The following is a 7,699-nucleotide window of genomic DNA, read 5'->3' as shown; positions in this document are numbered from 1 at the left end:
TGAACATGCGCTGTGAATCAGCTGACTGCACCACATGCGGCGTATAGCGGCTATACTAGTTGCTGCCGCCCGCAGGGACAGACATAATGAAGGTAATGTCATTGCGCTGAGGACACAGCAGGGACCTCACAAGGATGAGACGTCCTGTAGCCCAACAATACGTGATCTATGTGCATCCGTATGGAGGACCCCAATATCTGAGCAGAAGGACGAGGTACCAGCACCCCCGTGATTAAGTGTTACACCCAGAAGAGCCTCACTAAGCAAATCTGCATCGCAGCAATCCACCAACAACAGAAGTAAGGGTGAGATCCTCGTCCCCTGCAATCCACTGACAGCAGCTACACAGAGGACATCACAGGCTGGTGTAACCCACCAAGAGTAGTATATGTGGGAGAGCCTAGAGAGTCCATGGAGAAAATCTCACCGTTTATGAAAAGTGGCTCAATGGAGAAGAACCCAAATATTATATAGAAATTGTTCACATGGAGGAATACCAAATATTCTATGGAAGAGGGCCTGAAGATTCTATGGAGAATGTCTATATGGAGATATCCCAATTGTTCTATGGAGAAGAGACCAGAGAGTAAGGCGGGAAGCCCAGGAAGTTTATGGAAAAAAAGCCCAGAAAATCTATGGAGGAAAGCCTAGAGAGTCTATGGTAGATAGTCCTGAGCCTATGGAGGGAAGCCCAGAAGGTTTATAGAGAAGAGCACAGAGGGTCAATAGAGGAGAGCCCAGAGGGTCTTTGGAGGAAAGCCCAGAGAGTCTATGGAGGAGAGCCCATAGAAGAGAGCCCAGAGGGTCAATAGAGGAGAGGCCAGAGAGTCTATGGAGGAGAGCCCAGGGAGTCTATGGAGGAGAGCCCAGAGAGTCTATGGAGGAGAGCCCAGAAGGTTTATAGAGAAGAGCCCAGAGGGTCTATGGAGGAGAGCTCATGGAGTCTATGGAGGAGAGCCCAGAGGGTCTATGGAGGAGAGCTCAGAGAGTCTATGGAGTAGAGCCTAGAGAGTCTATGTAGGAGAGCCCAGAGGGTCTATAGAGAGAAACCCAGGAAGTCTATGGAGGAGAGCCTAGAGAGTCTATAGAGGAGAGCCCAGAGGGTCTATGGAGGAGAGCTCAGAGAGTCTATGGAGGAGAGCCCAGAGGGTCTATGGAGGAGAGCTCAGAGAGTCTATGGAGTAGAGCCTAGAGAGTCTATGGAGGAGAGCCCAGAGGGTCTATAGAGAGAAACCCAGGAAGAGTCTATAGAGGAGAGCCCAGAGGGTCTATGGAGGAGAGCTCAGGGAGTCTATGGAGGAGAGCCCAGAGGGTCTATGGAGGAGAGCTCAGAGAGTCTATGGAGTAGAGCCTAGAGAGTCTATGTAGGAGAGCCCAGAGGGTCTATAGAGAGAAACCCAGGAAGTCTATGGAGGAGAGCCTAGAGAGTCTATAGAGGAGAGCCCAGAGGGTCTATGGAGGAGAGCCCAGAGAGTCTATGGAGGAGAGCCCAGAGGGTCTATGGAGAAGAGCCCAGAGGGTCTATAGAGAGAAACCCAGGAAGTTTATGGAGGAGAGCCTAGAGAGTCTATGGTAAATAGTCCTGAGCCTATGGAGGGAAGCCCAGAAGGTTAATGGAGAAGAGCCCAGAAAGTCTAGGAAGATAGCCCAGCCAGTCTTTGGATGAGAGCCTAGAGAGTCTATGGAGGACAGGCTAGAGATTATACAAAGGGGAGAGCCCAGGGACCCTATACAGAGATATCCCAGATACTCCATGGTAGCAATTCTAGACATTCTATAGAATGAATCTCCATCATTCCTACATTGTCAGATTATCTCAGGATTGATTACATGGATAAAACACACAGCATGGTGCTAATCCCTACAGAAAAGATTTTAGATAAAATAAGGACTTGTATACCAGACAAATATTCCTGATGGGGCATTTCATGGTCATGTGATCTCCCAGGATATATAGTAATACATATTGATAAATTGCACAAACCTTGCAGGATGTGAGTGAAATGTGAGTCTGAACTGGTGCTCTCTCCCTGATAATCCACCCCGTCCCTCAATATCCAGAGGGCAGGAGCCGAGAGATCTCTCAGAACTCTGAGGAAAGACCACATTTGCAGGTCAGCGGGTCACAGGGCCAAACCTGCAGCCAGATGAGGCCTCTGGCACTTCACCCAGCAGGTCAAACAGCAGAATAGCGGGGCGCGGCGGCTGCAGGTGGCCGGCACTTGACACATCTTGAAGCAACTACAAGTGTGCTGGGAGTGCAGTCTTCTGTGTCAGATGTGCTAATTAAACACAACAACATGAGCTTCCCCCCCCCAACCCCCGAGGCCTCTGCAGGGCCTGCTCTGCTGATACGGACAACGATATATACGCTGAACGCCAGATTTAAACACAGAGGAGAGGACGGGATACAAAGCAGAGCCTAATATTGGCCATACATGGAAGGATCAATGAGATCCAACAATTCTGGCGTTGGTGGGGTACAGACTTGCGAGCTCCATTTGTATTCGGCTGCCAGGCCAATGCCGGTGACCATTCGGGTGCTTCACATTGAGGGTCCGGGTAAGTGCGTGTCACCCGCAGCAGCCAATATGATGTGAAGACACGGGCGAGGCCAGGATGTAAAGATCACTTATCATACCTGAGAAGTAAAACAGACACAAGCTGTAATAAAGTCTCATCATGCCTGTGGCTGCCAGGGTTTGGAATGCCTCATGGGACTTGTAGTTCCACAACAGCTGGAGTGCCAAGGTTGCCCCCCCCTTATTTGTGGCCCATGGAAAGCACTTCCTGCACGCCTGATATGCCAGCTGTGAAAGTGTCCACAAAGGTTATCAAATGTCCCTCCACTGTGGTAAGACGGGGTGCACCTTAATGTTGCCTGCCCCTGGTCAACGCAGTGGGCCTAGCGCCTCTTTCCCCTTACACGTGCCATTTATTTGAAGGCGATCAGAGTGGCAGAAATGATCCTTTCTTCATATGTTTCTGTACAACACAATGTATACAGGGGGCGGCCATCTTTTCTCATTACCTACTCAGCCTTCCCGTGCAATATCATTGTACAATCCCTGTGACGTCTATGGCAGTCCATTGTGTGTACAGTACGAGTTACACTCCGGTATTACTTCCTGGAGCAGCAATCAAACACTCCTCCCGTGTGCAACCCCAATCTCGCCCTCCATAACCCGGCATAGAGTGCACACATCATGGCTGCTTGCCATGTCCTCTGTGAGTAATTTCTGTGCGTAGCCTCCTCACGTGTTGGCGTGTTCTTTAGGCATGTGTGCCGGTAGCAGATTTATCATTTCTTTCCTTTCATCCTGCGATGGAGCACAGCAATGGTAGAGAGATAATGTGGAGCAGACCTATACCAAGGCAAGGTGTCAGAGTGAATCCACATGTCGGCCACAAAGCGGCGGAGAATGTCCGAGGGGAATGCAAATATGGTGCAAACTTTGACCCGTGCCACCATGACGCCTTATTGCAGCATATGTAGGAGGAGCTACCTACAACCTCACCACCCTCTGGGGTCACTGAGAGTTCTAGGTTATGTCACAAGTGACTCTGACCCGCTTCAAATACGGCCACCCCCCTCCCCACCCACTCGTCTATGTACTGTCCCTTTAAAAGACTTTATAGCTACATATGTGAATGTAGTCATGTGATCAGTGCCGGTCCTCGTGCAGGTGGGGGCAGTTATATTGCCTCATTACATATGCCAAATCATCCGAAATTCCATGATTATGATTGGGGGACAAGATCTCTGCAAGGACCAACTCCCCTGCACCTACAGGGTGCCCCGGACTGCTCTCCAGACCAACAGGCTGGTAGCCGTCATAATGATGCTTCATGAGATAGGAAGAAAGGACTTCCCTGATCCCAACCAAGCCCGGGGTACCCTGGTCCTCAATGCCAAAGTGACTGACTTGCCCCACAATGACAGAATGTTGCTTTGTAGAGTACAACTGGGAAAATGGAGCTGCTTCGAGGGAGGCTACAATCAGGCCCAACACTCTCATGCAAAATCAGATAGTCAGACGGCTCCCGGACTCAAGAGCTCAAATCCAAGTTCAGAGAGTCTGAAGCTTTTCCTGTAGAAAACACATTTTGGGCTGAGCTGTGTTCAGGACTAGACCCGGATAACCAAAATGCTTCAACAGCAAACTGCTGTAATATCTGACAGATCCCTCACCAACTCTTCCCTCAACTGGAGGACGTCTAGATATCCCACAATGGGGATGCCACGGGAAGGTTTCATATTGGGGCCAGAATGTTGGTGAACACAAGAATTGTAGCTAGGAGGGTGAATGGCAGGGCCACAAACTGGTAGCGCGGAGACCCCACAGCAAAGTGAAGGAACCTCTGATACCCCGGAAATATCAGGACCTTTAGGTGGCATTCTTGATGCCCGCAGAAGCCAGAAAGTGTCCTTGGAGAAGGAAGGCAATAACAGACCCGGTGGATTCCATGCATAGTGTCTGAGCTGAAATGAAGACATTCAGAGCTTGGAGATCCAAAATGGTGTGGATGCCCCCTTTGAGTTTGGGAACAGTGAAGAAGTTGGGAGTCAAACCCCTGAAACCGTTCTGTCACAGCAACTAAAGCAATGACATCCTGATCCAGAAGGTCCGAGAGGGCTCGATGGAGATCTGCTAATCTGTATGGTGACACAAGAAGGTTGGTGGTGAGAATCTGAGGATAGACAGACAGATAGATAGAAAGGTTGATGGGTAGGTAGGTAGATAGATAGATAGATAGATAGATAGATAGATAGAAAGGTTGATGGGTAGATAGATAGATAGATAGATAGACGGAGAGACAGACAGACAGACAGACAGACAGACAGACAGACAGACAGACAGATAGATAGATAGATAGATAGATAGATAGAAAGGTTGATGGGTAGATAGATAGATAGATAGACGGAGAGACAGACAGACAGGCAGATAGATAGATAGATAGATAGACAGACAGACAGACAGACAGATAGACAGATAGATAGATAGATAGATAGATAGATAGATAGATATCCTACAACCTCACCACCCTCTGGGGTCACTGAGAGTTCTAGGTTATGTCACAAGTGACTCTGACCCGCTTCAAATACGGCCACCCCCCTCCCCACCCACTCGTCTATGTACTGTCCCTTTAAAAGACTTTATAGCTACATATGTGAATGTAGTCATGTGATCAGTGCCGGTCCTCGTGCAGGTGGGGGCAGTTATATTGCCTCATTACATATGCCAAATCATCCGAAATTCCATGATTATGATTGGGGGACAAGATCTCTGCAAGGACCAACTCCCCTGCACCTACAGGGTGCCCCGGACTGCTCTCCAGACCAACAGGCTGGTAGCCGTCATAATGATGCTTCATGAGATAGGAAGAAAGGACTTCCCTGATCCCAACCAAGCCCGGGGTACCCTGGTCCTCAATGCCAAAGTGACTGACTTGCCCCACAATGACAGAATGTTGCTTTGTAGAGTACAACTGGGAAAATGGAGCTGCTTCGAGGGAGGCTACAATCAGGCCCAACACTCTCATGCAAAATCAGATAGTCAGACGGCTCCCGGACTCAAGAGCTCAAATCCAAGTTCAGAGAGTCTGAAGCTTTTCCTGTAGAAAACACATTTTGGGCTGAGCTGTGTTCAGGACTAGACCCGGATAACCAAAATGCTTCAACAGCAAACTGCTGTAATATCTGACAGATCCCTCACCAACTCTTCCCTCAACTGGAGGACGTCTAGATATCCCACAATGGGGATGCCACGGGAAGGTTTCATATTGGGGCCAGAATGTTGGTGAACACAAGAATTGTAGCTAGGAGGGTGAATGGCAGGGCCACAAACTGGTAGCGCGGAGACCCCACAGCAAAGTGAAGGAACCTCTGATACCCCGGAAATATCAGGACCTTTAGGTGGCATTCTTGATGCCCGCAGAAGCCAGAAAGTGTCCTTGGAGAAGGAAGGCAATAACAGACCCGGTGGATTCCATGCATAGTGTCTGAGCTGAAATGAAGACATTCAGAGCTTGGAGATCCAAAATGGTGTGGATGCCCCCTTTGAGTTTGGGAACAGTGAAGAAGTTGGGAGTCAAACCCCTGAAACCGTTCTGTCACAGCAACTAAAGCAATGACATCCTGATCCAGAAGGTCCGAGAGGGCTCGATGGAGATCTGCTAATCTGTATGGTGACACAAGAAGGTTGGTGGTGAGAATCTGAGGATAGACAGACAGATAGATAGAAAGGTTGATGGGTAGGTAGGTAGATAGATAGATAGATAGATAGATAGATAGATAGAAAGGTTGATGGGTAGATAGATAGATAGATAGATAGACGGAGAGACAGACAGACAGACAGACAGACAGACAGACAGACAGACAGACAGACAGATAGATAGATAGATAGATAGATAGATAGAAAGGTTGATGGGTAGATAGATAGATAGATAGACGGAGAGACAGACAGACAGGCAGATAGATAGATAGATAGATAGACAGACAGACAGACAGACAGATAGACAGATAGATAGATAGATAGATAGATAGATAGATAGATAGAAGCTCTTGCCACCGGTAGCATTTTGTCCCTCAAAGGCCATGTGGCTTAAGAACTTCTTGGATACGGGATCTGCAGTCCAGCACTTTACTGTGTCTTAGTCGTGTGTACTGACAGGAGCCCCATGTTATTGATAATCTGGGAAGCCTCCAGCAGACCGTCACAACTGAAGTTCAAAGCTACAGCTATTTGTTCCATGTGTTATATGATGAAGGGACCAACCGCAGCTCTTTGAAGGGATTTTGACCAACCCGCCATGGTTTGCACAGTCTGGCACAGGGCCTGCCAGTGTGAACACGGTTCTAAAGAGGGCTTCCAAGTGCTCATCGGTTGGGTCCTTATAGGCGGGAGCATTAGAAAGAGCCAACTTGACGTGTGAGTAAAGCCATTAGATTGTGACTCCTCAGGGGCAAGCTCATCAGTCAAAGACTCGAGTCATTCCAGATTCTAGGTGGCTGATGGCTCGGAAGCCACCAAGGCCAATGAGTAGATCAGATACACAATCTGCGAGACAAGAGATAGGAGCGCACTTGTGGCCTCTGCAGCCAGCAAATAACTGGGCGACTAGGGCCATAAAGCCTTGCGTCATTGTAGTGAAAACCCCAAACAAAGGTCAGAGGAACCGGACACACCCAATGGAGGGAAATGGAGAGCTCTAATAGCAGAGGGCCACAGAATGACAGGCTGCAGGCACTCTCAGTAGGCACTCTGCAAGCAGCCCCGGAGCCTTAGGAGAGTGTGAGATGGGGTACCCATTACAGTGAGACTGTCCCACAATCCCCCTTCTCCCCGTGTCTACAATCAGACAAGTTGTGACCACGTTGTGGCAAGGCAACATACACATCTGGCAATAGGTAAGTCTTCGGGTACTCAAGCATCTCAGACAGCTGGTAGCAGGTGAGGGCTGGATGGCCAGAAGTGACCGGTCACTTTAGGCAGGCAGGCAGGCAGAAGGAATGGATGGAAGATTGAAGTTCCCCTTGGCTCTCTGCAAGCCGAAGCAGCAGCGTAGAGACAGGGGCTTATCTGCCGCGAGGCAAACAAGGCGTTTGCCTGGAGCGGCAGATTCGCTGAGGGCGGCGATGCTGCCTTGCCTAGGGCAAAGCTGCACATCCCCCCGCCCCCGGACTGCCCCGCCGATT

The sequence above is a fragment of the Nanorana parkeri genome, unplaced genomic scaffold (assembly GCF_000935625.1).
Source record: "Nanorana parkeri isolate BGI_ZX_2015 unplaced genomic scaffold, ASM93562v1 scaffold2379, whole genome shotgun sequence".
Lineage (NCBI taxonomy): Eukaryota > Metazoa > Chordata > Amphibia > Anura > Dicroglossidae > Nanorana > Nanorana parkeri.
This window is presented reverse-complemented; position numbering follows the sequence as displayed.